Source organism: Vigna radiata, chromosome 11, assembly GCF_000741045.1.
Source record: "Vigna radiata var. radiata cultivar VC1973A chromosome 11, Vradiata_ver6, whole genome shotgun sequence".
Lineage (NCBI taxonomy): Eukaryota > Viridiplantae > Streptophyta > Magnoliopsida > Fabales > Fabaceae > Vigna > Vigna radiata.
This window is the reverse complement of record NC_028361.1, coordinates 18,262,393-18,270,075: the sequence shown is the minus strand read 5'-3', so window position 1 is coordinate 18,270,075 and position 7,683 is coordinate 18,262,393.

Genomic DNA, 7,683 nt, shown 5'->3' with positions numbered 1-7,683 from the left:
ATGACCGTTAAAGTAGTTATGACTAACATGAAATCAATTTTGAAAACATTACAGACTTAATTGATTACATAAAGTGTGTAATTGATTAAGCTTAACACTTAAACCGATTTTGAAAACTTTTCTTCTCAAAACACTCATCACAGCATATTTGAAAAAGATATATGCAAACACACGAGTTTTGATCGATTTAACAACTAATGTAATCGATTCAAACTAACTGTTTTGCCACAGTTCAAAACATGAGTTGTCTAATAACCTTAATTGATTACTACAACACTGTAATCGATTATGCCATGCATATATGCTTTTGTGCTTGTGGTTTTCATTATATAGAGACATACAGTGTGCATACACAGATATAATCAAATCATAATCACAATAGTATGCATAAACAACATAATATGTCCAACATATGCATTTATCACAGTATGTGCACATAACACAGTAAGCATGTACATATTCCACATATGTATTTCATAACACAAAAACCAACATAACAGGGATTGAGTTCAGCGATCACATTGCTCCCCCTATCAACACAATGTTTTCCATGAGATTTTGTGTTGTTATTGCGATTCTGCATTGCTTCTGACTTTGCATCTCTAATCTGTTTGGTTTGTTGCAAATTGGTCACACTTAGTGATTAAGGTTGTGTGCTTGAAGTTGTACTTGCTTAATTTGTAGTATTGAGGTTTTGATTATGTGCAATTGTGTTTTCTTAATACACATTTTATGAAAATTGTGTTTAGTCTTCGCTTAGTAGGCTAATCAGAGTTGGATTAAAGGTCAGTAGAGTAATTAATTATTGGTAATCAGGGATTGGAACAATTGTAATTAAACTAGTGGTAAACTTGTCCTTAATTCGTGTTTAATTTGTATTAATTGTTGTGTTAATTTCAATTAGTAAAACTGTCCAAAATTACCCCCATCTTGTGTATGACCTATTGCCTGAACCGCATTTGGTCCTTGAGAGACAACCTAGGAGTCACTTCCTAGTCTATACTGCACTTAATTGCATGTTAATTTGATTCGGGTACGACCTCGATCAATCATTATCTTGGAAGTCTTCAAGAGATAAGTGTCTAGAAGTTTTTACTCATTTTGTTTACCCATTTGTATTCTTGTGAATTCCTTGTTGTTTCATCTTTTCCGACATGTCTAATATGTTTTTTGAGTAATGAGTATTTGTTGTATGTCTTGAAATATTGATTTAAATTAATTGTTCTTCTTGAATCATCATGTTGTGTGCCTAGGATTTCCAATTTTTCTATTTGTATGTGTACAAAGTTTATGGGTTTGGGTCATCTTTTGAGTCATTTTCCTTGATTTTATGATCCTATTATTTTTTTCATAAGTCTTGTATATCCATATATGTCATCACATCTTTGTTGAACTTGAAAGAAAAATTGAAAATATTGAAAACTTGAAGTCTACCCATTTTCTGAAATCTAGTGCAAAGAGTTGTCTGGAATTCAATTTTTCATAAACTAACTAAAACTAGACCAAAAATGCAAATGCTACGTTCTATATGTCAATGGAAAGCTCTTTGAGTCTATTCTTCAGGAAAAGAATAATCATCTCATTTAGAGCTCTGTAGAAAAATTTATGCATAAAACATTAGGCAAAGGTCAGAGTTGTCCAATTCTAGCATGAAATTTCGATTTTTTATGTTTTGGGTTTTTCTGGGTTTTCTTTAAGTTCCATGAGTGTATTCATACTTGTTATTAGTTCCTAAACAAGTTCTTAGAATTAGGTTTCTATTGAGTCATTTATTTAGTTGTCAAAAGATTATTTGATTCCTTATGATTTCCTACATACACCACTTGAATTAGTCTTGTTTTTTAATGAGTTGTGAAATTATTATGATACTTGTTGTATTCTGAAAAATTCATTGGTAAAAACAAAAGATTCCTATATCAAAAAAAGAAGAAAAGAAGAAAATAAAAGGGACAAAAGAAGTGGAAAAAAAAATTGCCAAAAGAAAAGGACATAACAACAACAAGAAACTCAATTTTGGACTTCAATTTTAAGTGTTGTTTTCATTTTTCTAGCAAGTGTTTTGCCTTGACTAATCTGATTAGACTTGTAATCTTAGTTTTATTTTGATTTTATTAATCTATTATAGCACCTTTCCTTTGGGATTCCTTTTGAGTACTTACCTAATTGATACCCTTAATTTTTTGCTTGTCATTCTTGACTTTCTTTGAAGTATTGTCTCATCTTACTCAATTTGAGTTTATATTTCAAATTGTGCTTTTATTGCTTTCATTCTTTGGCCTCTTTGGTGCTTGAAATCAGATTTTAGTTGGTGCTTTCTTTTGAGAGTTTAATTAACTTTGAAGGTAACATATTGAAGGCTTGAAAGAAGGCTAATAGAAGCATTTCTTTTGACTTGGGAAGAAGAAGTTCTTACATGGATTTGGAGTGAACATAAAAAGAGGATAAACACTAGAAGAAACCAATAAATTAGGATTTGTTTTTGCACTTTTATTTGCTTTTTTGTATCACGGAACCTTTGTGTTCTTGTAATTTTTTTGGTTTCATTTGCTTATTTGTTTAGTGTCTTGGGAAAATGTCTTTGGTACAATCCCATCTCCATTGCTAAAATTGTGTAATAGTTTAGTTTCCACTCTTAGAAGTGAAGGTGTGTCAAGGGGATCTTAAATTTCATTTGCATATTCATATAGGGTCATTAGTTTACTTGTTTACATAGCATTCAATTCCTTCTACTTTCTTTTCACTAGTACAAAAATATTGTATAACGTCGGTGTTTTTTGGCCTTTTACGTCGAATTCGAGGTCGACGTCATATCAGGAGATGTTAAATGGACATTGAATTTTTTAAATTCGGTGTTCATTTACATTAATTGACGTCGGGCATAGAACAATTCGTCGTTCCTAGTAAAGCAAATCAACGTCGAATTTTTATCAACTTACGACGTTAATAAATTTTTTTTTGTTTTTTTTAATTAGTTATAATCCTTTTTTACAACTCTACGAGACTTGAAAAATAGAAAAATAACAAACAACAACCAACAATAACAAACAACAAACAAGTTCAATCAAACAACAACAAACAAGTTCAACCAAACAACAACAACAACAACAAACAAGTTCAACAAATAAGTTCTTCAAAACGAAAACGAAAATTAACCTTCAAAAGGTGGATTTGTCATAATAAAGTGTTGCCACCAGTGAAAGAGAAAGCAAAATGCAGCTATGAATGACAAGAACACGAAAATAATCGGTCAAAACAAACGAAAATCATACCTAAAGTAGTTAATTAACATGCATTTATATCAAATGAAAGAAAGATTACATGTGATGGTCGTCAAACTTCGTTCGAGAAAACTTTGAGCAGAGAAGAGGGTCTCGCGCGCTAAGATAAAGTGAATGAATTTTCAAACTCCCACTCAAATTTTTATTGAATTCACTAACCTTTTGACGTCTAACTCTGGTACATTCGACGTTTTATATCCTTTTAACATCTAATTCTAGGGCATTCGACGTCATACGTAAATACATTTTCACCTTCGTGTCAAGCATTTTCGCAAAATTTACCCAATAGGACGTCAAACTTCTCAATATTTGATGTCTTATAACAAATTGATGTTGAATTACAATTCTAAACGATGTCTAATAATTGTATTTATTTACAAAAATGCCACCGCGTACCGGTCATTTTCAATGTTGTCTATTCAGTATTTGGACGTTGAACACGTGACATTATACGTTGTTTTTGCACTCGTGTTTTATATATTGTCTTGTTTTTCTTTTAAGTCTCTGTGGTACTTAAGTTGTTTTAAAGAATCTTAGATAAACCTTTCTTTGTTTTTAGGAGCATTCTTTGCATTTATTACATCAACATACAAACATCATTTATTAAATGCATACCAAATCCATACCATATACTAGCTTCCCTTAATTGGTTGATGCTCAGACGACTCTAAGAATTCTAAAATTCCTCCTACGACTCCAAGATCTCTATTTACTCCTATAATTCATGACAATTTGATCAAAGTATACCCTCATTACCACTGATCATCAGAGAGTCTTAGGGAAGAATCAAACCCCAAAAGAGTAAAGGAAAACCCTGTTAGCATAAAGCTGAAGAAAAGAAATTTTGATAATGTCTCAAAGTCAAGTCTCAAGTGCTCTTATTTCAAGAAGATCTTCATGAAAACTTGTTTTTTATATTAAAGATTTTGTATTTTAGTAGGCAAAATACAAGCCTAAGAAAAACCTATATTATTCTTTTTATGTTTCTTGTCACTCTTTAAACTCTTCATTCTTACCCTATTTGATAATATCAGTTGTGGTGAGTGATGTTTGAACAACGAGTTACCTTGAGTCCTACTCTTGTCGTTGCACAAGAGTATAAAGTGGTCGACAATGAGATTTGGTAATACCCAGTGAATTCAAGGGTTTTTTTCCGCCTACGTAATGTACTAGAAAAAGGTCTTTTTTGCCTGTGTAAGGTAGTGGAAGAGGATGGGTTATGAGTTGTGCGGTACTAGTTTTTGTGATCATTGTTTAACTTAGTAAGAGAGTCAGGGTGTTGAACCAACCATACAATGAGGTGGTGGTTATGTTTTTTAGTATGTCTTCTTGCCATGCTTCGTTAATATGGGTTTGTACCTTTCCTCTTTTGAGGGGGTAGAAAGGTAGTCACCTTTCGTCTTGCAAAGGGGTAGAAAGGTAGATCTCTCCATCTTTAAGAAGCGATGGAAGAGATTAGTCTCTTCGTCCATGAGGGGTGGTAGAAGGAACAGGGATTCGAGTATTTCTTTTCATCTTGCAAGGGGGTAGAAAGGGATGAATGTCTCGCCTATAGGGTTCCGACTCATAATGAGTTTAGAACTGATATGAACAGTTTTGAGGAGAATGGGAGATAAGTCTGAAGTTGTTGTTGAGGACCACTCAAATTATCTTATTTTGATAAACAAAAATGATGAGGTGAAGTTTGGAAGGAGACATACGTTTAGAGGTGGTTGGTATTGGCATAAGATGCCTTTAATGGACAGGTTGTGTAGAGCTAATAGGATTATCATGGTTCTTTATAAGGAAATGTATGGGTTGTCATTGTATTGCTTGTTATAGTCTTATTATGTGTTGATACTTATTTGATGTGATAGGATTGTAATAAGGATTTAACGTCTAAGATATAAGTGTTGTATTGGTGTTTTGATGTTTATTCTGTTAACTCATCCATATTGTTTGTGTGTATAGTGGTGATCGTATAACGTGTATGTTATATAGGAATAGATGCAAATATTTCAAGTATTGAGTAGACACGTGAGAAAGGGGAAATGTTATCTTGAGTTTCATATGAATTGTATTTTTGTTTTAGAAAAAGGATTTTAAGAATTTATGTATTAGTTTATAGTGAAATTTTATATTTTGTTTGTAAATATTAAATAAAATTTAGATTTGTTATATGTATTCAATTTATGTTTTTGGAAAGTTTGATAACGTTACAAAAGTTTTTAAGTTTAAGACTGTTAATGAGTATGACGTTATACTTTCATTATACCAAACTAATTGAATTAGAGTATTATTTTTTATATAAAATGTATAAAAACAATGTAAAAACTTCTTTGAGCTTTGAAGCTACTAATATCTTAAAATATATATCATTTAAATTTATGAATAAATTTATGAATTTAATTTGAAAGCTATTATATATTAAATAGTTCAAAAAATATTATTTGCAAATAATATAATTCAAGAATTAAAAGTAAAAAATGTTTATTGATTATAAACATTTACAGTTGTACCAATAGTCATCCTATACTTCCTCAGTGAAACAATATATATACGAACAACCCTAATAAAATGGAATATATAATAATTACACATTATTTTTATTAACTTTATTCCTTTTGATAGAATTATATACTTTTTCTTAGTTTCATCTTTGGTTTTATTTTTTAATTTAAAATTTAACAAATGAGAATAAAAATAACTAGCAAATTGTATTAGTAATTTTTAACTGATGTAAAAATATAAAATATAAAATTATAATATAAATACAACCAATTTATTCAAATATGAAATTATATATTTAACTAAAGTTTAAGCAGAGAGGATTAAATATTAAATAAAAATTAAAATATTAGAAAATACAAATGACTGAAAATTGAAAAAAAATGAAATTTAATATAAAAATTTAAAATAATCAGAGTGCTAAGTTGAAGAATAATTTAAAATGAAAAAGTTCGACAACCCAAAAATTTGATTTTATGAAACTACAATTTATTAAATAATTATAAATCCTATTTTTCACAAAAATAATTTCATGTTTTTTAAAATAGAGATCTCAGTTTTATAATATATTTTAAAGAAATTCTTCTATAATATATATATGTATGTATATATTTGTTATAAAATATACTATGATAGTCTTGATTTCCAAGTTATAAATAACAGTGATATCCTAACCTAGTTTTAGGTTACATATTTGAATTGGACAGACAGTTTCACTGGTGTGGAAGATTAATCTAATTTATTTGGTTGAGAAACACGAAAACCAAAAATGACATGTTCCATGAAAGAAAAAGTTATAGTTTCTTTTTCACCTACATAGACATGGAGCAGTTAACAGAACATAAGATCTGCAGGGACATGAAATCAAAAGAAAAGAGAAAAATAAATAAAAGAACAAGACTTGAAGCATGCATGGAGTTAGAGACAGGGCAAACAATAACTGTGAAAGCTGCTGTAAAAGACTACGCATGTGCGTGTTTTCGAACTCCACAAGTTGATGAACGAGGAAAATATCCAAAAGTGATCACGATTTTGGGTTTTTGTTTTGTAAAGTAACGTAAAAAACGAGATATGTTTGTGCATTTGATAGTGATGGAGAATCGACTATGCTCTTTCAACTTTACCTGGGGATGCAGAAAGTAAGCGATTCTCCATCCCCAGCCACACGATGTTTTGAGCTCTCTGCTGTTCAGTCTCCCATCATCAATTCCACACTGTAAAGGGTTTGGTTCGGTGAAAACCATGGTCCAGTTTTGGTTGTTAGCATCATTCATACCTCCATTATTAACTCTGCACACTAAGAACTTCTGCACCAATATGCTTTAATTCTTTATTTTAATGGAGATTATCTTTCCACATCCCACCAACAACTTGACAAAGTTAACCATTCAATCTTAAAAACAATATAATCATTAAAAACAGTAAACTTTTATAATTATGAAAGAAACATCATACATACTTATATAAAAGAACTTATTGACTGTTATGGTGTTTTAAATATTAAATATTAAATAAATGAATAAGTTGAAGATTAAATATTAATTTAAATTATGAAAGGAAATTCAAAAGTCTATAATTTTATAAAATAAATAAACTATTTTAGTACTTATTTGTTCAGAATTTGAACATTTCTGTCATGTGTATTTGTAATTTTATTATATTAATTGTTAGTTCAATATGACATCATATCTATGGCAAACATCTCAGCACCAGTAATAATGTATAGTAGACCATCTTGGTTTCTCGTAATAAGATTAACACAATTAATCTTGGATATTAAGTAACAAGTTAGGTTAACAAAATAATACAGTTAAGAAGAGGATTTGACTTATTGAATATAAATAGCACTTTTTATAAAATAAACTATTGTATTCAATCATTGGTGTAAAAAAGGATTTTGAAGTGGGTGTTTTCCTAT